The sequence below is a fragment of the Echinops telfairi genome, unplaced genomic scaffold, assembly GCF_000313985.2.
Source record: "Echinops telfairi isolate 266 unplaced genomic scaffold, ASM31398v2 ScPeMD7_7467;HRSCAF=8505_1, whole genome shotgun sequence".
Taxonomy (NCBI): domain Eukaryota; kingdom Metazoa; phylum Chordata; class Mammalia; order Afrosoricida; family Tenrecidae; genus Echinops; species Echinops telfairi.
Window position 1 is genome coordinate 32,942,011 of NW_022111368.1, and position 27,211 is coordinate 32,969,221.

Consider the following 27,211-nt stretch of genomic DNA (forward strand, 5'->3'; position numbering starts at 1 on the left):
AAAAAAAAAAAGGAAAATTAGCTGATTCCGGGAACCCGAGAGGGAAGCAAATTTTGGGAATGATGAGGGCAACAAATGTATAGGTATGCTTTACACAATTGATCTATGTATTGTGATGAATTGTATGAGCTCCAATAAAATAATTTAAAAAAATAAAAATAAAATAAAATAGCAAAAAATAAATAAATAAATTGCGTGTGTTTACTAGTAAATTTCACTTCATAAGAATAAATTATAATTGAACAAATTTCTACATAAAAAATAGACTTGTTTCCATCTAACTATTTAGATATAATTTTCTACTAAAATATGTTGTTTTGTTTTGTTTTTCCTTTTTAACACTAAAACATACTGTTGCAGTTTTATAAAGGTAATTAATTAAGGAAAGATAAGAGAAAAAATATTTAGTGTAAAAGTTAAATTAAATGCAGTAATATGAGAGACCTCAACAATTTCCTGGAATAATTGAATTAAAAGATAATGAAACTTTTCGACAAGTTTTTCAAGTCCACTTGTGCATATGAACCAGGAGCCCTGGTGTCTTAGTGGTTATACACTGGGCTGCTAACAGCAAATTCAGCAGTTTAAAACCACCAGCCGTTGCAAGGGCAAAAGACGAGGCTTTCTATTCTCTTAAAGAGGTACGGAAACCCGCAGAAGCCGTTCTGCTCTGTCCCGTAGGATTCCTATGAGTTGTCGTTGTCTAAGTGACAATGAGTTTGGTTTAGTATTTTCCTTGTATATTAAGAGTATCTGATATAAAGTAACAGTACCACCTAGGTTATTTTTTAATTATTATTAGAAAATAATGCCTTCTGTCTTTACTCTTAAAATTTAGATAGATAGATGATAGATAGATAGATAGATAGATAGATAGATAGATAGATAGATAGATGATAGATGATTGATAGATAGATAGATAGATAGGTGATAGATAGATAAATGCATTCAAGATGCCTTTGAATAAGAGAATGGATGTTACATCTAAACAATAAGATATTAATCAATAAGAAAAAGAATTGAACTATCATGTTATAAAATGACATGCAGAATTTTAAATCCTATTATTAAGAGAAGTGGTTAATGTAAGAGACAGCAAAAATATCAGTATGTTCTAGAGTTTGGGGGGATGGTGAGAGGGATGAATCAGAGAGACACGGGGCACTTTATGGATTGTGATCTATTCTGCAAAGCAATGTAATGATGGACATGCACACTGTGTAATTGTCGAATGCCAGCCTCGCAAACTGAACCAAAGAATGGACCCAAATGTAAACTAAGAGTAGTAAATAATGACATATTAACATTGCTTTATCCATTACAATTAATATACTGCAGTAAGGAAAGACATTATTAATCGCTAACACTGTAATGGTATAGGTGAGAATTCTGTATTTTCTGATCCCTGTTTGTGTAAACCTAAAAGTGTCCCCCAAAATAAACTGATTATAAGTCCAATAAGGTCTAATAGAATTTGTGGAAAAGCAGAATTAAAAAGCAATGAACTTTTCACATATTTTTGAAGCCCCCTCATATATACATCATATGAGGGGTTCTGAAACAGTATTGCTATATACATAAGTATTTTCCAAACTAAACCTGTTTAAATATGTCTCTGCTATCAGTCTATGGATGAAGACAATTTTGTTGCTAACATGTTTCTTTTGTGTTTGTTAAACACCAAAAATACTCACTGCCATCAAATCAATTCAAAGTCACAATGGCCTTATAGGAGAGGGGAGAACTCCCCTGTGGGTTTCCCAGACTTACAATTGTCCTCCTCAGGGACCGTCAAGTCAGTGCCTGCTCAGAGGGCCCAATATACACAACAGCACGGAACACGGCCAGTCCCACAATTGTTGTTATAGGTAAGCCCCTTTTTGGAGCCAACGTGTCAATCCATCTTGTCTAAGTCGTCTTCCTTTTGTGCCGTCCCTCTACTTTACCAACATGATGTCCTTCCTAGGAACTGAATATTTTTACATCAGCACAAAGTCCTATATTTCTCTGACTGGTGGTTTTGAACTGTTGAGCTAGTAATTAGCAACTCAATTTGAAACCCATGATGCCACCAGGGCTCCTTCCTTACTCTCAAGACAAGGCAATGAACTATCATGAGGTGCCTTTTTAAATCAAAGCCATAGACTTTGGAGAAGATCTGCTGAGAGGCCATTTAAATTCAAGAACAAGTGGTTAATTCAGAAGGTTATGGGGACTGTTTTCTGATTCCCAAGGAACAATCATGGATTTTCTTGAATCCCAGGGAACAAAATCATTAAGACAATGCTTTAAGAAAATCAAAAACCACTTCTGGTGAAAATGAGCCCAGAATGGTGTTTCTAAGTTTGTTTGTTGTTGTTTTTATTTTACCTATGACAGTGCACCTGCTCATATTTTCTGGGTAGGAGGGGATGTCCAAAGAGAATTTCCTGGGGAAATCTTATCCTACAGCCCTGATCTTGCCCTTTTGAATTCTTTTGAATTGGCAAATTCAAAGCACATTGAAAAGGAACACAATTGGAGTGCATCAAGGAGATCCACAGCACCATTTCCCCTTCCAGGACTGCTTACCAGAATGGACGCATTGCCCTCAGAATATATAGACCTTCAGAATATATAGATGGAAGATAAGTTGTGAAATAACAGTTGTACATTTGGATGTTTTTAATTGAAAAGGTTTGAATAATTTGGTAGCAATATTTTTATTTACCTTCATATTTTCATAAGGTAAACATATATGCATGTTCATGTATACATGTTTTCATGTATAAATATGGAAATAGATGACAGATAGGTAGATGATAGATAGAAAGATGATAGATAGATAGATAGATAGATAGATAGATAGATAGATAGATGATAGGTAGATATATGACAGATAGATGATTGATAGATAGTGGTAGATAGATAGATAATAGATAGATGATTGATAGATAGATGGATGGATAGATAGATAGATAGATAGATAGATAGATAGATAGATAGATAGATATAGACAGTAGATAGATGATAGATAGGTACATAGATAGATAGATGGTAGATAGATAGTAGATAGATAGATAGATAGATAGATAGATAGATAGATAGATGGATGATAGGTAGGTAGGTAGATAGGTAGATAGATAGATGACAGATAGAAAGTTCATCGGTGCCATGACAGTTAGGCACCCAGCTGCTTATACAAAGTTACAGTTTGAAACTACCAGCCACTCTGCAAAGCTGTGGCGGGAGATATCTGGAAATCTGATCCCATCACAATTTCAGCCTAGGAAACCCTGTGGAGTAAATCCATTCTAGGGACAGGATCTGAATGAGTACAGTTCTAGAATTCCCACCCTTTGTAACGTTATCCATAATTTGATATGATCCACACATTCAAATGCCTTTACACAAGAAAAAAAAGGTAAAAAACTAATTTAAGGAAGATCTATTAGACTTCAAAATGATAGCCCAAGCTTCATAAACTAGGCTCCTGACCTACCTCCATTTTTCCCTTTTCTACAGCGATTCTAATTTAGAGTTGGATGTAAATGTTAAAGAAGAAGAAGTATCTCTCCCAGAGTGAAAAAGAGGGAAAGAAGGATTTTTGCATCCTCCTCATGCAGTTCTTATTCCCTGAGGGCAAGCCTGCCCTTCCTGTTCCATTCAACCCCATGGCAAGGAAAGAAGGAAATCTTCCCCACAAAGAAAACTATACTTGCTTCCTGTAAGGACACTGCTTGAATTAATCAGCCTCTCACCACTAAACCTCTTTCATAAATTGTGGTTTTTGTAGAGATACTTATAAAATAAAATGCATACAGATAAAATGATTCAATAACAAACTATCAACCTCATGGATTTTAAAAGCTATTAGACAACAGAGTTTGCAAAAGTGCATGTTTTTAACTTTAAAATGAATAGAATTGTAGTCCCCAGACATGTTTTCGGGTCCGATTCACTGAGTCTGATATTTAGGGAAGTGGGTCCAGCCACAGGCCACAAGAACAAGGAACCAGTTCTCTTTTGAATTTTAAGGTCTATGAGAGAGATCTCCCTGCTCTGAAATGACTCCCACACTGGTACTTGACGTCCCTAATAGATATCTGAAACTCTAAAGAGTGTGGTCCTCGCATTTCCCTATTAAACGGAAAGTGCTTCCCAGGATGGGGCACCATAGGAGCCATCTACTAACACCTGATCGGGGATTGCTTTCCAATCTGGCAGGCAGCTAATTAAGGAAGATGGGTCCTCTGGGAAGGTACACTGAGCAGGGGGTGTCCAAAAGAAGAGAGATGCTGACTAAGAAGGCAGGAGCTCATGACAATTTGGTCAAACTGGTATTCATATTAGCGATATAGATGTTATAAAGTGAGACCATTTTTCATCACTCACTTAATAGTGGTTCTCGGTCAGGGCTATAGATCATTGTTATCTGGAGAACTATAAAAACCGTATCTTAATCTCTAGTGGATATACTGGTTCTGTATATTTCTTATAATCTCTGGAGTTGATTTTCTTATTCATACCCTTACTATTGAAAAAGCAAGGAGAACCTATCCAGGTATTCATGTTGGGTTCAATCCTACTCAACAACCAGTCATTGTCAACAACTTACTACATGGAAAGCCCTATGGTCAGATAACTTATCCTTGGTGACACAGTGATTAAACATGTCACTGGAAGCGAAAAGGCTGGTGGTCTGTACATGTCAGCTGCTCCGTAGGAGAAATTACACTGGGCTTGCAGAAGTGCTAAAAGGCTATTTCACTCAGTCCTCCAGGGTGGACTGAGCGTCTGCTCTGTGGCAATACGTTTGTGTTATATCATAAATGGACAAGACATGAATCTTATTTTTAAAGAGATTATAATCCACCAGCAAATGAAGCACACACATAAGAATTATACATCACAGCATGCCAAAAATCAAACAAAATAACCAACGCAGATCCCCACTCATAGAAACGCCGCTGTGTACGGTTTTCAAGACCATGGGGATGCTAAGAGTTGACAAAGAGTCCGAGGCAGTGAGTTCAGCGTGCTGGAACTCTAGATGAGAGCAAACATCCTCATCCTTCTCTTGCACATCAGCCGGGGCGCTGGACCCACTGGGCAACATGTTATCACATAGCTACACCTTGCTGTGAGGTATTAAAATGCTACAAGGACAATGTAAACAGTACATTACGTTTGAAGTGGACATTAAGAAAAGGTGGGATAGGGTTGTGTCCAGTCCTTTCTTTATCCACCTTCCATGACCTTACCCTCACGAGAGTACCCCTTGAATGTCTATCCATAAACCTGCTAGTCATTGTGTCCCAGAGTCAGCCCAACAATGGAAGAAAAGTAGGGACTTCAAGTCATACCACTTTTGTTTATACCTTGCCCTGGGTTGAGATGACCATTTCATCATGGAGCGGTGTTTTCCACGATTGTTTCCAACACACCCAACTCAGTGATGCATTCATTTAAGCAGCCATGGGAGAATCACAGCCAGCTGTAACAGGATTCTTGAAAGACAGGATTGAATTGAAGGGAAACAATGATCTTTTAGAAGCTCATAACTACTGACAATGGGATACCAGTTTAGATCCTGAAGCCATGCTTTCGGCTTGCATTTCTTCGTTGTATATATATTTTCAGAATAAGCTTACATGGTGTAAGCCCTACCCTCTGCCTCAACTCTAGGCCTTCCCTAAGTAGAACAGTGTCTGCTAGTTATCGTTTTAGAGACGGACCATGTGGCCCTGAATCTCACAAGCTGAAATCCTCCTTTGCATTGATACTATTCATAAATAGGTCCATGAACTCAATAGTTAATTATCTCCAGAGTAAAAGTAATGAAAGATAAGTGGGTGGAGAGGACAAGGTGAGAAAGTAGAAGTACCGAATGTGGAACCAACCTTTTGTGTTTCAATATAGCCCAGATTCTAGTACAATGTCATTTGAAATAAATAAATTTAACTCTGACCTAAGAGAGGCAGAAGTTAGCAGAAAAGTACCCTCTTTGAACATGTTCCATTCCTAAGGGTACCTTAAATCTCTAAAGCATACCACAAATGCCTCTGCTCAGCCTCCTAGCAAATATTCGATATTTGCAAGCATTTTGCAAGCAGTTACTAGTGTTTAATCTTGGGATAATGCCTTCTTGATGTGCTAATCCCAAGAGTATTCCCAAAAGCCTGAATGTGAATTACTGTGTGTAAAAAAGGAAATGGGCTTCTTCAGACCATGTGCATCTGTAACTGAAGACATGGCGATTTTAAAAGACAAAGCCATGCCTGTGGCACAGATGCCCATAAGAACCCAGGAACACAAAGAGAAGCACACACCCATTAATTCAAAATTATCAACATTAATAAATATAATTCTGAAAAATAACTTCACATTTACGAGTGATGAGAAATATTCTTTTTAAAGATATTACAAAAATAAATAGGTAGTACAGGATGCCCGGTATAGATTTGGGAAGAAAATTGAAAGTCTTCATTTAACTTTCCACTAACTATTTTCTGCACCTCAGTTTCTCTATAAGTAAGAGGGTGGGGGTGTGGGGACTCTCATCCTATTTTTGTTCATAAGATAGTATCCTGATAATTAACTTACTTCATATGTTCTTTATTAAGTACTTAAAAAATATTTTCAAATACATTTCTCTACGAAGATTCACAATCCTGTTTTGAAGTAGGCAGAAAGATATTTTCTGGAGTTCGTTTACTCAGCGGCGGAAGTGAATTGCTCTCAAGTGCAGTGGATAAATAGCAAGACCATTGACTTAAATAATGGTGTTCTAATTCACACTTCACTCATTGAAACATTAAGGAGTCTTTTGGGTTGTAATTGGTAGAAAATCTGACCCATGCTTGCTTGAACAAAAATAAATTTGGTGGTTCCAAAAACTGCAAAGAACGGAGATAGATACAGCTTAAGTTGATGGCGAGACTCAAACTAGGTCCCCCACTTTCCTTTCCTCTGCCTACGGCTTGCATTATCAAGCTGCATTCCTTCGTGGCAGCCACTTGACTGCTGTAATTCTAGCCTCTTAAACCCACCCATCCCTCTAAATCCAGTGGTTTCCATTTCAAAAACCAAGTGAAGACTGCCACCATCCTTCTGTGTTTAAAATATCTCACTTCCCTAACTTTGAACAAAGTATTTTTACTTGCATAATAGATGGGAGATGGGTACACCAATTGGTTTCACCCCAATGGTGTTGGTGAAAATTTCATCTAAACATAAGTTTACTGTGATATTGTCCAGAAATTTGGGAAATTATATATAGTAGGAAATGATAGATAAGAGATTGAACACCTTGAATTAGGTCAATCGGCTGCATAGACCTCATTAGAGTGCTGAAAACCAAGGATGTTACTTGGAGGCCTCAGATATATCTGACTAAAACCAAGATATTTCAATCATCTCATATATATGTGAATGTCGGGTATTGAATAAGGAAGACCAAAGGGAAAAATAGATGCACTTGAACTATGGTGTTGGTGTAGATTATTGAAAGTACCAGATCCTGCCAGAAGAACAAAGAAATCCTGAAAGAAGCACAACCAGGATGTTCCTTAGAGGCAAGGATGGGAAGATGACTTCTCCTATACTTTGGGCATGTTATCAGGAGAATCTAGCCCTTAAGAAGACCAACACACTTTCAAAAGTGGAGGGGCAGCGGTAAAGAGGGAGGCCCTCCACAAGGTGGGTTGACACGGTGGCTGCAAAAGGGTTATGGACTCAAACCTAAGAACTGGTGCGAGGAGGGCACAGGGCCAGGCAGTGCTTAATTCTGTTGCACACAGGCTCACTGTGAGGAGGATCCAACCCAATAGTGCCAAACAACAGCGTGTTTAGGAGGAAGGAGAAATGAGATTGACAAGGTAAGCCCAAATGTTCCTCATAGATTTCCTTTCATCAAACCAACTTTCAACACACACACACACACACACACACACACACACACGTTCAAATGTCGTTTGGCATCTCTGTGTGGTACAAACAATTGACTAGTTATACTTATAACGAAAGTTTAGAGGTTCAAGTCCACCAAAAGGCACATTTGAATAAAAATTTGGTGATCAACTTCCTAAATAATTAGCCATTGACCGCTCTATGGAGATCAGTTATACTTTGATATATTCAGGGTCACCCTGAGTCAGAATCAACTTTACTAAAACTGCTTTTATTAATGACTTCATAGCTAATAAGCTTCATAATTAGGAAGCACCAGCCAAACATTGGTAAAATTTCTTTCTAATTACATGCTGAGTTGTGATAATTCCCTAAGAGATAAGCCCAGCTGTGAATGACTAGGATCCTTGACCTTACTCAACAGGCAACTTGTTCACTAAATGTCACAGAGACTTTCCTCAAACAGAGTGTATTATGAATCTGTTTCATTATCTCAGGAAAATGAGGAAATAATTGCAACACTCCTGACTCACAATAAAGTTGAAGGCTGAGAAAAGAATAAACTACTTCCTGAGAAGAAATTTTCCTAATCTCATATGATATGCCAAGGTTTTTGTTTTGTTTTCATTTTGTATTGTCATCATTCATTTTTCTACTTTCTTTCCTTTCTTCAATCAACAAAGAGCTTGGCCATCCTAAGGGTTTGCCACTTTACTAGGAGCTAAGAACACACAGTCAAATTGACCCAGATCTTTGGTTTTAAGGGAAAATGGACAAGTAAACATGAAAAAGTCTAATTTATTTTAAATATTTTATGAAAGTATAAATGTGAAGTGTTCTGTAGAAATATTATCTACTAAGTTCAATTATCTCTTCCCAGGGCCCTGGTTCTGCCATTTTTCCAAATCTGGTCTTTCTTAGCCACTTACGTGGTTTCCTCAAGAGCCCTGTTCAGACTTCTCTTGATCTCCTGGAATTCTAATGGTCTCTTTACTTTTTCTCCAGTCACACCTCAACCAATAGCAGAACTTGACGAATTCCATTTGCTCAAAAAGGGCAAGATCTTAAGCATAATTTGCCATTAGGAAAGATTTGATTCTTTTTAATTCCTCCAAGTTATGAGAGCTTTATTATGACCCATTATGAATGAAACCAAAAACTTGGGGAGAGAGCTTCAAGTCACTTCAGTAGCTTCCAGTTCAACTGCAAACATTGCATGTGTACTGATCTATATGATCACTAAATGAATACTCCTGTCCTCCAGTCACATCCTCTCTCCTCCCTCCCTCTCTCATACACACCAAAATAAAAGATGAGGTTTGGCAATTTACAGGAGCATTTTCTTTTTTCTTTTTTTGCTCTTGTATTTTCACACATAATATGAGGAAGTTAGACAAGATAATATCTGAAATTCTATTGATATCCAATCATCCTATCAAAGGCTTTAGAAAGATTTGATGATGGTGATTTAGGAAGGCCTGGGTATTGATTATCATTCTAAATTGCACTTCTATGTTTTGCACTCCAGTGCATTGCAAATCAAACTCACTGTAAAATCACCAAGAAAGGCAGAATAAGTTTTCCCACTTTACCCAAATATTTGATATATGTTTCCTTGCTGGGCGGATGTGTCTAGAAAATCATACTCATATACACAATTCCTGTAATAGAAGATGGACTATGTTTGAACTATATGTAGCTGACTACTTGCAGAAATATATGTCCTCATGCTAATCATGGTTCACTTTTACTACAGTACAGACTCCACACTGAGATGTGTCCGCCAGTGGAGCTGCGTTCCATTCTTCAAGGCTGAAAGGCGTGCTCATGTCACAAATACACTGTTTCTCAGTCTTTCAGCCATCAATAGGTCTAGGTACATTTCAAATTTAAATAAAAAGCAGTAGTAGAACAAAAGGAAAAATATATTTCCTGGTGTATATGGGAATTATTTCTTTGAGGAACTACTGATAATTGAAATAAATCAAATTTATTATTGAATTTTCTTTCAATCACCGTCTTTTTTTCTTCATACATTTTTGTCCAAATACATAGGTACCTATTTATTGCCTTTCTCACTTCCAAACTTGCTTTGCTCCTTCCTTCGGGATGTCTTTGTTTCCTCCACTCCTCCCTCCTTCTCCATCCTTTAACGTATTCTCTATCCTATTTATCTTGTTCTTTCTCACTATCTAGATAAAATATAATTAAATACCTTTTCAATTTACATAATTCATTTCTACTTCATTTAACAAATATTTTTGGAGCTCCTACTATGTGTAATTATAACAAAGTTTCTGTTCTCATAGCACACATATGCATAACATACATAAAGTATATCAGAGCATTTTCTCTTGTACTAAGTATTAATAAGCATATTACATATACATTAAACAAATCTATTTGAGTCTGATATATAAGTATCAAAAGTATCAATTCCAGTCACTATGTTAGTTGCTCTTAATTTAGTTCAGGCTCACAGCAAAACTATAAAAAAGATAAAAAAATATTGCTCAATCTTGAGCCATCTTTACAATTGTTTCTTTGTTTGATCTCAGTTTTCCAGCCATTGTGTCATCCAACTCATTGAAGGTCTTCTTTTCATTGATCCTCTCCTCGAACAAGCACAAGCCCCTTCCTTCTCCAGGAACGAGTCCTTCTAGACTTCGAAAGCACTTGAAATAAAATCTAAGTATCCTTCCTGCTGGAATAGTGACTACATGGTAGACTGCTAACCTCAAGGCCAGCAGTTCAAAACCACTAGCCTCTCCTCTGGAGAAAGATGAAGCCCAGCTACAGAAACCCACAAAAACAGTTCTACCTTCTCCTATAGTTTTCTTTCCTTTTTCTCTTTTTGAGACATGCTTGTGAATAGAAACCTGGCTGTACTTCTTCCAAGAAGATACATTCACTCTACTGGCAGTCTACGACATACTTAATAGTCATTGCCAACATTGAACTTTCAAGGTATCAGTTCTTCTGCCTTCCTTATTAATTGTGCAGAGTCACGTGCATACACAAGGACTTTAAATGCCATGGGTAATGTCAGGCTTTAGGTTCACTCTAGAACTAAAAGTTACATTTTTAAAATTTTTTTTAACTCTTTAAGGAAGCCTTTTGCAACGTGTATGCACAATTCAAACCCTCATTTGACTCATTGAGTTTTTTCCCCTGAGTGAAGATTATGGATCCTAGTAAAATGAAATACTGGAAATTTTCAATATTTTCTGGATTTATCATGATATTCTTATTGGTCCACCAGGAGGACATTTGTTATATTTCTATTTAGGGTAATCCATACTGATAATTCAAGTCTTCCATTCTCTAATATTGATATCCACTATATGAGTAACTCTTGAAATTTTGCTCTTCAGAGGGTAATTAATACTCTCCTTATCACTAATATGAGGATACATCTAAAAGTATTGGTACTAGGATTCCAGTGTGTACATGTACAGAATTTTTCCAAACAAATAGTGTTTAAGTACATGTCTAAAATCAGTGAATGGAGGCAGACAAATTTACATGGTAATCACTTGTCTTGGTCACATTTGGGTGCTCTCTACACAAAGGTCCAATCCAAACAGTGACTTCCAATAGGATTTGTTTTGCTAAGCCTTCTAAATTGAAGATCGGAGTGGCCAGCAAAATAATGTTATGACGACTTCTGGAATTCCAAAGAGGTAATCTTGATAAAAATTATCGCAGAAATAAGGGCAATCATGGTAGTTCAATATGCAGATTTTTAAAATTACATTTGTAAGAATAAAGGCAGGAAACTTGCTCTGAAATAATATTTCCCCATCACAGTGATAGATCTGCTCATTCTGCAGCAAACCAAGGATTGCCCTTTCCTAATTTCATTGAAAAACTTTACCCACCCAGCTCCAAACCCTAATATTGCTCTTTAAGACTTGTTTTTATCCTAAAAAAACTAAAAAAATATTGAGAAGGAGCATAATTTGAATCTTTTGAAATGATCCAAGCTGACACATGTGGTGAACCAAATGTGTCTTTTGAAATTTCTTTGAAATGAGTCTTTTGAAATGACCCAAGGTGACACATGTGGTAACATGTGGTGAACCAAAAAGTGCAGGGTCTTCAGGGAAGGGTTAGGGAGACAGGAGCACCCTCTTCATAAGTGGATAGTCTTAGAGGAAGGAGATGTTGAACAGTACCTTCAAATGTTGATATTTTTGATTAATAAATGGAAGCATAATTTTGTAGCAATACTATTTGACTTATCCTTGTACATTGCTATTCTCCATTTCCACTACTTATTTCTAAGTCTGTTGTACAAGACTGCCTCACACTTTCTTTGGATGGTAAAAGTTGTGTCTCTGGTATTTAGAACACCAACATGGTAGCCCATGGTAGATGGGCGTTTTGTGGCTTCCTAAGTATTGCTAGAAAGAAGTGTGTGTCAGGAAATAGCCACTGGGAACCAGACGGGTAGCAGCCAAACCTTTTTTGATTAAAGTGCTAGAAGATGAGCTACTCAGGTTGAAAAACATTCAGAATATATCTAGGGAAGCAGTGCTGCCTCAAAATGATCAATATTAATATGCAGATAGCAAATATGAAGGTCTCCTCATTTCCTAATGTGGCACGAGTCAAAATAAGAAACATTAGAATAAAAAATAGTCCATTAATATAAAGAAGTACTCAGGGAGAATTAGAAGTTGTCGAAAATCATAGAGAACATTTAAAGATGAACCTCCTAGACATCAGGGAGCTGAAATGCACTGGCAATGGTGAGCACGTAGCGCACAGGCATAGGGTTGGTTTTGCTGGGATGATGAGTGGAATCAATAGGGTGTTGCTTTCATTCAATAGGAACATTTTGAGATTTAGCCTGAAGTAAAACACCAGCTAAAAGAACTATTCAAATTCACACAATCACCAACACCAAAAGTGAGGAAATTTAATATTTATTTTATGAGGTTCTGCAGTCTGAAACTGATCAAACATGAAATCAAGATGCATTGATAATTACTGGTGATTGGAATGTGAAAGACGAAACCATAATTTGAAAACTTAGCCTTAGTGATGGAAATAATGATATAGATCCCTTAATAAAATCTTATAAGACCAAGGACTTGTTCTTTGCAAATACCATAAGTTCTTCCAACAATGTACATAACAAGTACACCTGCAGACCTCGATGAGCAGGGCACAGGGGAACTGTATCAACCTTGCCTGGAGAAGGAGAACATGGAGGAACTCAGGGTCATCAGTCAGAAAAAAACAGGCCAAATTGTGGAACTGACCTTCAATTGCTCATATGCAGGTTCAAGTGGAATCTAGGGAAAATTAATTTAACATGAGACAACAAGAGCCAAAGTCAATCTTGACTATATTCAACTTAACTTTAAGAACTATTTCAAGAGGAGTTTTCATACATTGAACACTCACATGCAAAGACCCAAGGAATTGTGGGTTGAAATCAATGACATCATACATGAAGAAAAAAAATTGCTTTCAAACAATGTCATTGTGTCACCTCCTAGAAGAATAAACAAACGATCAAAATGTTCTCAAAAGAGACTCTGAAACTCGCTCTTGATTATGGAGTACATAAAGCTAATAGAATAAATAATGTAGTAAAAATCTGGTGGCTCGAAAAGAGAAAGTAAATTTGTGTAAATAAATTCACCAATCCTGAAGTCAGAAAATATAAAGGGAAAACACACTCAACATTTATCAAGCTGAAGTAACTGAAGAGAAATTCAAGCCCCTCAATTTTCAATATTTAAAGATTCTGTACATAAGGAGTCCTGGTAGCATCGTAGATTAAAAACTAGGCTACCAATTTCAAGGTTTCTAGTTCTAATCCATGGGATGCTTCCAGGGGGTTCAGAATGGAGAGCCAGAGCTCATCTGTAAAGAATTGGACTTCCCCCATAGAAGGGTCATGAGGCATGGACAAACCAGCCAGGGTGCATTATAGCACCAACGAAACACAAATCATTCCTCTGGTTCTTTAATGCTCCCCACCCGCTGTCCCCGACTATCATGACCTTAGTTCTATCTTACCAATCTGACTAGACCAGAACATGTTCACTGGTACCGATAGGAGCTCTTGACACACAGAACCAGAACAGATAAACCACCCAGGAAGAGTAATGGGCATAGCAATAGCGGGAACAGATTACGATACCCCCCACCTCCCAGGGGGACGATCAACAGAAACGTGGGTGGAGGAAGATATCTGATGGTGTAAGATACGAAGACAAAAATAATTTATAAATTATCAAGGGTGCATGAGAGTGTGAGGGTGTGGGAGGAAGGGGCAAAAAGAGAAGCTGATATCAAGGACTCAAGTAGAAAGAAAATATTTTGGAAATGACATGGCAACATATATAAAAATGTGCTTGATACAATTGATGTATAGATTTTTATAAAAGTTGTAAGAGCCCCCAATAAAATTATTTATTAAAATAAAAACACAAACCACACTCATTTTAAAGAAAGAAAGGAGACAGTTTCTGCTACAGTAAAGATTCACAGCCTCAGAAAGCCAAAGGGGATGGTTCTACACTTTCTAAAATTTAGAACTGACATGATAGTAGTGCGTTTAGTTTAGAATGAATATGGGCAAGATATTGACCAAAAGAGGGAACATCAAAGGAAGACAGAAAGAATACACAGTCAATAGACCAAAATTATTGGCCAATTGTCCATCGGTTTGGGATGTAGCACATGATCAATATCCAATGGTACTGAAGGATGAAGTTCAAGTTGTACTGAAGACATTAGTGACAAAGAAAGCGCCTGGCATTTATAGAATATGCACTGAAATATGTCAACTCATAGATGAAACTGTGGCACTCATGGGTCTGTGTTGAAAAGTGTAGTAAGCAGCGACATGACCCACTGGCAGTGTTCTAAGTGTGCCTGTTCAGAGAAAGGTGATCCACAGAATGTGGAGAATACCAATCATTGTCATCTATGTCACATTCAAGGGGAAAAATGCTGTAGATAATTGAAAAATATTTGCAGCAGAACAACAGGATCTACCAGAAATTCAAGCCAGACTTTGCCAAAAGCATGAAACAATTGTTATCATTGCCGACGTCAGCTGGATCTTGGTCAAAAGCAGAGATTATCTGTGTTTTATTGACTATACAAAGTCAATGGACTGTGTTGGTTATCAAATATATAGATAATATTGTGAAGAATATAAAACTCAGAACACTTAATATTGTTCATGCGGAACCAGTACAGGGCCAAGAGGCAATAATTCAAATAGAGCAAGGAAGGTGTGTGTCATTTTTGTATCCTTCACCATACATATTCAATGTTTATGATGAGCAAATAATTTGAGATGCTGGACTATATAAAGAAGAATGTGGCATCACAATTGGAGAAAAGTCATTAATAATTTTGATATGCAGATGACACTGCCCTGCTTGCCGAACATGAAGAGAATTGAAGCACTTCCAGAGAAGGAAACAGTATATTGCATTGGGCAAATGTGCTGAAAAGACCTCATTGCATTCTAAAAAGCAAAGATGTTACTGTGAGGACTGAGGTATGCCTGGTCCCAGCCCTTATATTTCAATCAGCTCATATGGCTGTGAAAATTGGAAAATGAATAAATATATTCAAAGAAGAATCGATACATTTGATTTATGGGGCTCACAAAAAATATTTAGCTGCCAGAGAATGAAAAAAAATCTGCTTTATAATTACAACCAAAATACTCTTTAGATGTGATGCCGGCAAGACTTTGTCTCATGCACTTTGGATATGTTATCAGCAGAGACCAGTCCCTGCAGAAAGCCGTCCTAGTAGTTAGACGACTGTTGAAAAAGAAGACCGTCAGAATGGTGGACTGACACAGTGGCTGTAAGACAGACTCAAACTCACAGCAATTATTGGAAAGATGGTGCAGGTCCTTTGTTCTACACTATTAGAGTCACTATGAGTTTCTACTGATTAGATGGTCCCTAATAAAAATTAAAATAATCAGAATATTCCATATTTCAGGTAGTAACCTCATTTTAATCAAAATACTTTTCCTTAGCAGTCCCTCAGCCTCATTAGAATTCTACTTACATTTCACTGACTGCTTATCTTGAGTCCATTTGGTAGATTTAGGGCTATGACTGTACAACCAACAGGCAAGGGTTCATCTTGAATGCTACATATGTTTCAAAATTTCATATATTCACAGAAAACACCTAAACTTTTCCAATTCCCCAATCTTCTCTTCTGAGAACTACTTGTTTGCTCTTTTGGCAGCCCGTGCTACTTTTGATAGTCTTTGCCAACACCATCATTCAAATTGCCCATGGCAGTGAGGATCCTGGGATTTGCTATCACATACTTGGAAATGTTACCTGGAAAAAAAGTCCCCAGGGAAGAGCAGCCTCCTTTGTAAACCAGAAGGTCAGCACAAAAGGTAAGGGTTAACACCGTGCAAGAATGGAATCAAGCATGACAATTCTGAGGGGGGCACAGAACGGAGCAGTGTCGTATTCTTTTGGCCATGAGGTAGCTGTGGTTCAGATCTTAGTGCTTGATACCACCTAACATCAGCAACTTCCATGCTGCCCCCATGCCTCTCCTTCCTCATACTTCACAGTCAACCTGTTCCTGAGTATAGTTTGGGCTTCTGTAAAAACTGTCCACAACGTCAGGCTTCCTCACTACTTTTGCTGCGACATAGGCATTTTATGAAAGCACAGGTCTTGTCGATGTTATTAGAATAGACACAAAGTCAATTTCTCAACCTTTAAAAATATCTGCTTAAAAAATTACATTATGTCAGCTGGTGACTTCCCTTGGCTGACAAATTACACCTTCTCACTCCTCTCAAAGGAAAAACTAGTCACCAAAATCCTACTAAAAATACGGGATCCAGAAATACCACTGTCGGCCATATACCCCAACGAAATAAGAAACAAAAGAAGAACTGAGGTATGTTCTTCCATGTGTAGTGCATAATACAGAGAAACTACACGCAGCCAAGATGCCCAACATTTGAAGAATGGGTAAAGCTACTATGGTACATACACACAATGGAATACTATAGGCATCCCTAAAAAACAATGATGAAAGGATGAAACACTGCATGACATGAATGGACCTAGAAAATACTAAGTTGAATGAAGTTAGCCATTAACAAAAGGACAAACACACTATAAACCTGCTACCATCAGGAGAAAGAAAACGTAAGCACATCTTAGAATTTGAAACAAATGGGTAGAGATCTTCATTATTGGTCATGACACTTCTATGCACTTCATAAGGACCAGCTCAAGAGAGGAGTACTGAATGACAAGAGTGACTCCTTAAGGGGGAGGGGTAGAAAGGGATCCCCTGGATGCCAAACAACATTGAACCAAGGTTGTGAATCACCAGACCAGACCCTCCACAGGAGTGAGGAGGGACCATTACTGGAAGGTCAAGTTAAGACCAGGGGAGGGGAGCAGCTAGGTTTTAAAGGAGACATTGAAACTTCTATTGGTGGGTAGATGGGGAAGCGTAACCTCAAATCGGGAAGGGGCCTTCAACAACAAATATATAAAGTCCAAGGGGAGAATAAACTGGTATTATGTTCCTGGCTGGACAATTTTGAATCAGTTTCTACCCAACCCTTAATCTGTCTTGCCATGCACTCTGCACTACTATGCCCCTAGCCCCTGGCCGGAGAGGGGACATGGCACCACCCATAGGCCACAGCAGAATGACTCAAGGTAGAAAGCACACTGGACAAACCAGGTCCACCGCAATATTACTGGCAGCCCTTGGACTTAACATTTAAACTCCCTGATGAGACGAGAAACAAATGATAGGCACCCCAAAACTGTGGAATTGGCAGTTGTTCGCACTGGCTTGGCGGGCATTGAATGAAAGAAGACCCAGAACCCCTATCTATTCACTATTTTCATGTCTTCTGTGCATTCATATTACAGGTACCAATCTTAGTGGCAGGGATCTGTCCTTGTAAGGAAAGCTGCAGGGAAATTTCCCCAAGCATCAACCCTCATGATCAATGCAAACAAAACTCAATCCTTTAACAATCCTATCAATACAAATAACAACTAATAGATGGTCAGTCACAGTTGGACTACAGTGGCACAACCTCCTTTTCTCAACAGTATCCTAAATTCTATGCAATTAGATAAATTATTGATGTTGCTCATGCCATCACCCAATACCCCAAGGGGATTATTGGTAATGTTTTTTACAGTAAAATAATCATAAGACAGCTAAAATAAACCAGAGTAGTACATAACTCGAGGACACGCAGATGGATTCTGGGTGCCCACTTAATTCTAGCCCCAACCCAAGAACAATTAGTTCTTATTTTGTGGCTCTGTTCAACGCTTGTCTACCTGCATGAAGTAATCACTGAAGACCAGGCTGCTACAGGAAAGTGTGGGGAAGAAAGCAGATAGTGCTGGCTATCAATTAGAATAGTGGCTGGTGTCTTAAAGGTGGGTATCTCAATAAGCCACTATCTATAAGGCATCAATGAAGTCCACGTGCAAGCAGGACACCAGCCTGTGTGACCCAAAGATGGCAATTACCAAATTCAAATATGATGAAGGTAAGTGTATCAGAGTTTAATAAATATCCAATTTATAGACAGCTATGGAGCACAGTGGGAGTCCCAAATCCACCTGCAGAGTGCTTTCACACCAAGCCTCTGGAAAATTCCCTCTGGTCACAGTAAAGGAATGTGATTAGCTTTACTATCAGACAGAGATTGTTATACCTTTGTTCATGGTGTATAACCTTGTTCTACTATGCAACATGATACTTGGTCAGTGACCTCCCTTTGACCCATCTGAATTTGCTCTAGTTTAAATAATTCTCACTGGTTCCAAGACATAAATATTTTCTCTGGGTTATATTAATGCTGCCAGTGGTCTTTTACTTTTCCTTTTTTTCTGTTTTCTTTTAATTTTTCTGCTATGCTTCTCAGTTTATGAAACACAGAAAGAACAGATGCAGACAATGACTGATGCCATAGCTTGTCGGGGATGATGAAGGTGGTTTAGGGGAATTTGAAGATACAATAATGAACGTGGGAAGAGGAAGGGTGCAGTAGGGCTGATTGTGATGATACCTGCACAACTATTTTTAAAAGGATCTCATTTATATATGAGGACAGGGAAATAGATCTATGTGCCTATATTTATAGGTTTAGTATTAAGGTAGCAGAAGGACATTGGGCCTCCACTCAAGTAATCCCACAATGCAAGAACACTTTCTTCTTTAAATTGGCATTCTATGATGCTCACCTTCCCAACAAAACCGCTGAAGACAAAGCGGGTGAATAAGCAAATGTGGTGAAGAAAGCTGATGGTGCCTGGCTATCAAAAGATATAGTGTCTGGAGTCTTAAAAGCTTGAAGGTAAACAAGCAGCCATCTAGCTCAGAAGCAACAAAGCCCACATGGAAGAAGCACACCAGCCTGTACGATCATGAGGTGTTGAAGGGATCAGGTATAAGGCATCATCAGAACAAAAAATCTTACCATAGTGAATGATGGGGGGAGTGTGGAGTGGAGACCCAAAGCCCATGTGTAGGCCACTGGAGATCCCCTTGCCGAGGGGTCTCGGGGAGGAGATGAGCCAATCAGGGTGCAATGTAGCAATGATGAAAAATACAACTTTCCTCTGGTTCCTAGCTGCTTCCTCCCCGCCTCCACTATCATGATCCGAATTCTACCTTGCAAGTCTGGCTAGACCAGAGGATGTACACTGGTACAGATAGGAACTGGAAAAACAGGGAATCCAGGGCGGATGATCCCTTCAGGACCAGTGGTGTTAGTGGCGATGCTGGGAAGGTAGAGGGAGAGTGGGTTGGAAAGGAGGAACTGATCACAAGGATCTACATGTGACCTCCTCCCTGGGGGACGGACATCAGAAAAGTGGGTGAAGGGAGACATCAGACAGGACAAGATATGACAAAATAATAATTTATAAATTATCAAGGGTTCATGCAGGAGAGGGGAGTGGAGAGGGAGGGGAAAAATGAGGACCTAATGCCGGGGACTTAAGTGGAGAGCAAATGTTTTGAGAATGATGAGGGCAATGAATGTACAAATGTGCCTCATGCAATTGATGTATGTATGGATTGTGATAAGACTTGTATGAGCACTTAATAAGACGATTTATTAAAAAAAGCATCTTAACCAGGGAAATATGTGATATGGGAATTTTAAACCAACAAAACTTTAAATAATAATAATAAAAGAAAATGCAGTTTAGAAAAAAAATAGCTCATCCAACTCTCATTCTCTAACTTCACCTGTTAAGATACTTCACTCCCTCCTATTCCTAAAGACATTCATTTTCATTTATACATTTCCAAGCTCGTCTTCTTGCTCAAACATAAGCAACACATTCCCACCTCAGTTTGGGGTGTGGGGTGTGTGCGTGTGCGTGTGTGTGTGTGTGTGTGTGTGTGTGTGCGCGCGCGTGTCTGTGTTGGTTCTCTTCTAATGTCTTCCTAGTTTTTCTATCACCTTGTCCAGGATGTATCTATAGTCTATTAAAATTCTGTGTGTCACATGATTTGGACTGTATTTGTTTCCTTTAAAATACTAGGTTTTTAAAAAAATCTTTATAGGAACATTTGAGTATAATATTCTGCTACATGAAACATCTCCTTCCCTTGCCTACTTGCCTATCAAATTCCCTTTTAACATAGAGCTTCATATCAAGTACTGCTTTTTTTCTTGAGTCTCCTGTATAATCCTTCGAACTTTTCTACAGCACCTTATTTTAATACTTTGAACTTTTGTACAGCATGTTATTTTAATACTTTGAACTTTTCTACGGCACCTTATTTTAATTTTGGCATTGTGTATTGTTATTTTCCATTTATTTTTGTTTAACAATTGGCCTAATGCCATATAGGAACTCTGGTGTTTTAGTGGTTATTCATCGGGCTGCTAACCCCAAGGTCAGTGGTTTGAAATCACCAGTCACGCTTTGGAGAAAGGGGAGGCTTTGTACTCCCATCTCAGAAAGTCATGGGGGCAGTTCTACTGTGTTCTCTAGGGTCGCTATGGGTAGGCATCAGCTCTATTGCAGAGTTAATTCCATACAAAAGCCATTTTCCTATCACAGCCAGCATAAGATATGCTCAGAGATTTAGTGGTTGTTAATTGCCATTGATTCTTAGTTGACTCGTTAACTTAATGTATTATGGAACAATGTGTTTCCTGGTACTGTGCCATTTTCGTGATTGAAAGTGTTTGAGTACATTGCTGTAACTATTGCAGTAGTACATATCATTGATCATTTCCCTTACATTATTAACTCCTTCTTCCAACTTTGAAAATTCCAACATGTTGAGTTTTTCTATTGATGGTTCTGTTGTGATGACTTACAAAATAAGTAAACTGAAGTCTTGCAGCCCCTGCTTTTAAGAAGCATCCTGATTGTATTGTTTTCTGGGGCAAGTTGTTCGTTCTTCTGGAAATCACTAATATGTTATATATTATTAACAACACTACATTTCAAATGCATCTGTTTTTCTTCTGTCTTCTTTTCCATTGTCCAACTCTCACTTTCCTATGAGGTTGGATCAATAATAGAAAAATAAGAAATGACTGAAGGTCATTGATTAAATGGTTGCTAATGAACCAGATATAAATATGATTTATATTTGATTACTACATTATGACTGAAATTCTCTATAGGGAATATTTATAATTGGCTAACATTGCTATGGTATAGTATGAGACTCTACAAATATTCTCTCTATATATTTCATTTCATCTGTTTCTTCTTTAGATTAAAAATATTATTTATAGCTTTCCTTTTGAGTAGTGACTAGAACTTTCATCTGGGATAATAGATTTGGCAGATTTTCAAGTTATGATTGCAAAATTAATGACAAACAGCAACTAACAAATATTTGCCTCCCTAAGAGTCATCCAAACGAGTAAATCTGGTGGGATTATACTGTTTGGCCTCTAATAACATGTCATTCTGTGTTCTCTTACAGATTATTCACCTCCAACAGATGATTCGTGTCAGCCTCTAGGCTAGAAGTGCCTCTGTGTGGCAATGGGGCTGTAAGTGTAGGTGTCAAAAGCCTCCTCTTTCTCCTGCAGAGCAGCTGGCGGTTCCAACTACTTGTTGCCAGAAGCCCAGGACAAGCCCATCACGGCTCCTAAGTATTCCAGAATTGTTTTGTAAAATAAATTAATCAATGTCATAGACTCAAACATCTCCTGGAGAGAGTTATTACTTAAGACTTCAACTTTTAAAATAAATATATGTCACCATTTATATAGACTTACCATTGCTAGATATTAAAATTATATCTGAAAATTCTTTCTCAAAAAAAATTTTTTTTCTGACCCTTCTTGAAAATGACCAAATAGATTACTATTTTCAAAACATATCTCTTTAGATGGACATTCATCAATTAAATGTTGGTGAAAACGCTATTAGTGTTAGTATCACCTCATACAAAACTATAACTTGGATACAAGCCTCCATATGTCAAAGAAAACATGAGCTAGAAAGAAATGCAAACAGTAGCTGAATAAAGAAGTCTTTAAAATAAGGAGATGTCATAAAAATACTATAATCATATTTCATATTTAACTAGACTTTGGCATAAAAATATTTCCAAACTCTTCTAAAATATAAATTCATTAGTACTATATTTTGATTAGTTATTAAATAACAAAGGGACATACCAAGGCTGCCATGCATTCAGTACATCACTTATTGAACAAAAATTTTTGAATAGCTTCATTGTGTCAAATAGGACGCTAGTTATGATGGGCAAGAAGTGAGTAAATGAAATAAAATGATAAACTGAAGTATCTAGATCTCTCCCTAATCATTGAATTTACTGATCTAAAGTAATTAGGAATGGGATAGAAAATAATGAATTCCCTTGCCATTTTTGGATTAAAATTCTTTGGAAAAGATTAGAAATCTATATTTATCTTGATAATAGCAATTACAATGTGAATATTATGAAGGTGAATTTTCACTAATTAAATTCTATAGCAAGAATATGTGAACACGATTGGTTGTATTCCCAGCATGGGCCACATTGACCTGGGTTTCTGGGTGCATCCTGGTGACCCAGGAGGTGGACCATGGGACACTGGGACATTGAAGCCTAGATCTTTAAGACACATAGCGTGCTCCAGAGGCTTCACCAGTGAAATCGATACAGATACTCCAGTCGGTGAACTGAACTCGGCTCAAGACACATGTGTAACCTGACGATTTAAGTCGGAAAATACATGGTGTCTGGGAAGCAGAAGACAGCTGCACCAATATTGCTGAGCTGTTGTTAGGCAGCAACGCTCTGCACGCTCTGTATGCTATATTAAGATATGTATTATTGTGGCAAACCTGACATGGACATTCTCAGTGATTATTACTGTAAGTTTCCCTGACAATTAATCCCCATATTTTTTGTTAATAGTGTCCAAACATGAAAGGATTGATTTTGTACAAGTGAATAATTCAGGTACTATGATATGGATTAGCCCAATATCCCTCTATCAACAGGGCTTTTAAAAAGCAGTAGCCAGGGCGAATGCAAGGAGGTTTTTGAAGGGGAAGCAGAGACAGATAAGACAAACAAACCAACACAGATCTAGGAGTGGGTTTGGGGCTCACACTACATCCTAGTTCCACCATAAGAACAATTAGTTCTTACGTCGTACCTCTGTGTGATACTCACCTTCAGGAAGGGAACACAGAAGATACAGGTGCTGTAGCAAAATGTGGCAAATCAATTAGATGGTGCCTAGCTATCAGATAAAATAATATACGGGGTCTTAACGACTTTTCTCCAAATAAGCAGCCATTTACCTGAGATGTCAACTAAGTCCACGTGGAAGGAGCACAACATCATCAGTCACTGAAGGATTATAAATCATATAATCCCAAATCAAAGGAGGGATTAGTATCAGAGCCCGATTGGGAGAATGCAGTTTGCAGAAGGCCTTGTATGACAGTGGGAGGCCAAGATCCATTTGTTGTAACTACATAGAAATAAGGATCCGGTGAGCTCCCTCTATTCATAATCGAGGGAAGAGGTGAAAGAGGTTACTAAGCAGAAGGAATTGGAGAGCTCATTATAGAATACCAAAGGGGTGAACCTGACTAAACAGTTGACACATTTGAACACCGCTCTGATGCGTGCCGGACCTTATCTGGTTTTTGACATTTTTTGTATTTTCTTTTTTTCGGTTCATATTAGGTTTCTCTCAGAAGTGTTATGTCATTGGGGATCATCCTCTTGAAGCTGTTTTTCTGGTTTTGGTGTAAGGAACCCAGGATTGATAAACGTACAGGGACCACAAGGGATTATAAGTAGAATCAGGGTTGGCAAGGGGGTAGGTGGGATGGTAGTTGAGTGGTGGTGGGGTTTGAAAGGGAGATGATGCCAGGGAATTCAGGAAAAAAAAAAAGAACTGGTGTTTGGAAACTGATTGTGGGAGCTACTGAACAATATTGTTTAAAATGACTGAACTATGGAATGATATATGTATTAACTCCCAATTAATACTTTATTTAAAAAGGCTTCACAGTTATAAATGATATAACCAATGTAATAATTCAATACAAAAATATTTTATAAAATAATTTTGCTTAGTGTTTGTTAAAATATTAGAAATATTGCATTTAAGCAATTTATACGGATATATGTTACATATTGCTCTTTGATTAACATTGATAATAACGATAACTAAGGAAAAACATTTCTCAGAAATAATTTCTTCTAGTACTTCAAAACTTGTTTAAAATATTTTCTAAAATAATTGCATATTTATTTTTTATATCTGCACATTTAACAAAATGTAACATTTTATTTTGCTCAGCAAGTAATCTGAATTAAATTTTCATTTTCAGTAACATTCTAATATGCATTAATTTCCTAATAGGACTCACCATTAAGTAAGTACAGAATATTATATCACAGTAGAAAGCTCACAATTTTAAAAAACATACATAGTACTTTCATTTTCAGGAGGCATTTTAATTCAATAACTTTTTTAACTTTAGATACGTAATATGAAATACCACTAACCAATTTCTTATCATGGGTTTAGAATTATAGTGCCTCGGTGTGTGTCAGAGCAAAACCATCCTGAGGATGTTCAATGGCTGTGATCTTATGAAATTAGCATGTCAATCCTCTCTTGTGGCACTTTGCATGGATTCAAACCACCCCCTTCTGTCGGTAGTCAAATGCATCATTTGCCCCACCCAAGGGCCATCTGAATTGTTATCATCTTTTCATTACTTGCTTGTTAACTCTAATAAACCCTGTACTTCTGAAATCATCATTCTTGGGTAACATACTCAAATGACCTGACTCCTTATACTTAAGGTTGGATAATTTTACTCAGAGTCCCTTTAGAAATTATTTCATTGGATTGCCCATATCTCATTAGGCTGAGATGAGTTCATTTGGTAAGTTATCTATACCCCAAATATAAGTACCTTAGTGCCTCAGCTTTGGAAATTACATTCTTATCTCTTTTAAGAAGAGTAGTTTATTTTATTGGGACTAGAAATGCTGTGAACTTAAAAGATTTTCTGTATCAATAGAAATGAGGTTTATGAAAACACAATCTTTCCAATACATGATAATCCTTCTGTTTCATAGATTTTCAGAAACTGATTATGGGGAAAGTAGATTGCTTTGGGTCAAAAAAAAACCACCATATTATTGGGTAGCAGTTGAGCACCAATAACAGACTCCCACTAAAACAAATCAGTTTGCATCAAACATTAACTAAAATTCCTGATGGACATTTTCTCATGCTTCTTTGGTTCAAGACATTTCCTGCTAAGATACAATGTGGTGTGTGTAGAGAAATATTTCCTCTTCAAGACTCAGTGAGACTTTTAAAGAGACTTTGTCAGAAGAAATGTTGTGGATTGCTTACTTGGCATCATATAATTTTGAAGCTGGCACTGCATTCAATCATTAAATAATATTCAATGATTACATCTGTTGTTCTAAAACACACCCAGGAAGTGAAATTTGGAAATTCCCAATGTAAATAGATAGCTTAACACTTAGTGAATAAGCTTGAAGTGTGTTGTCCATTGGAAATTTTATTTATTAAACACAAAAAATATTTATATGATAGAGCAAAATTATCTCTGAAAAAGTTATACCAATTATAATGGTTAATTCTGTATAAAGTTAGCAAGGTTTTGCCTTGCAGTAGTTTGACAGAGACTATATAATCATTTTTCTTTCAATTACTTAATAATAACACCAAAAATCAGTGAAGAGGGGAGTTTTCTTGGGAGTGGAACCTGCCTGCAGAACACAAATGGACTTGAAAGAAGTTTGATCACTTAATCTTGCAAACTTCTGTATCTCTAATCTCAAGTTCTTGACACACAAGAAGCAGCCAGCCAGATGCCTAGCGTTCATGTTTGGGGGTTCATCAAGTCTTTAAACACTTGAGTCAGGAGAAGCCTTCATTCAAGCCATCTGGCCCAGAGATCTGGATTGTTCCCTATCCTACAGTTGTTTGAGTAATTTAGTTTTAGTAAACATGTATTTTAACCGTTTTTACTCCTTTGACGAATCCCACCTGAAAGCAACTAAACTATCTCTGAACTTAGTCTAACTATGAGTCTTCTAATTATCCTTGCAACATTATTCATGGCTACATTCACTTTCTCTGACATAGGCTAGATAAAACTTTTCACCAATTCACTTTCATATCTTCCCTTATAAATGTCTGAAATTACCATGTCTATTAAATATCCTAGGCAAATACAAATTCATTCTGACCTTCACCTGTCCTGTACTTCTGAGAACTTTATATAAAATGAGCAAGAAGGTTATTCTATGCTTACCCTAATCATTTCTGTTTATTCTATAATCTTTAAAAATCTAACTATATGATATACTACTATAAGAACCTTTTATAATTATTCATTCAATTATATATGTAGTACAGAATTACACAAATAATAAGGCATCAAATGGTTAAGTGAACATTTCTCAAATTGTTATACTCTCTTTTTATACAAGAATAAAATAACAGCACAAAAATTACGAGACAAATTTCACAAAATAGAGATGGACTCTGCCTTCCAGGACAGAATGAATGAAGAAAAGGTACGTTTCATAGAGCTGGTGAGGAGTGAGGTAGACTTCTGCGTGGCCAACTAGGTACAAATAAAAAAGACTTCTTTTTACTCTGCTATATCCCACTGGGATAAACACGATAATACAGTAAATCACAATAGGAAGCAAGAGAGGCAGGGGTGACAAAGCAACTGTGAGAAACCTGCAAGAGCCATGATTCTCAGATGATCAGGATCCGCCACGATCTGAT

General features: G+C 37.4%; 1 protein-coding gene and 1 pseudogene across 3 annotated transcripts in view; both read right to left on the reverse strand.

The window, feature by feature from the left end:
• Window positions 1-5,098, reverse strand: part of LOC115873226 — a 75,939-nt pseudogene extending 70,841 nt beyond the window's left edge.
• LRRTM4 (leucine rich repeat transmembrane neuronal 4) overlaps window positions 1-27,211 on the reverse strand; it is a 944,170-nt gene that overhangs the window by 793,990 nt on the left and 122,969 nt on the right. The gene's annotated exons all lie outside the window — the stretch shown is intronic.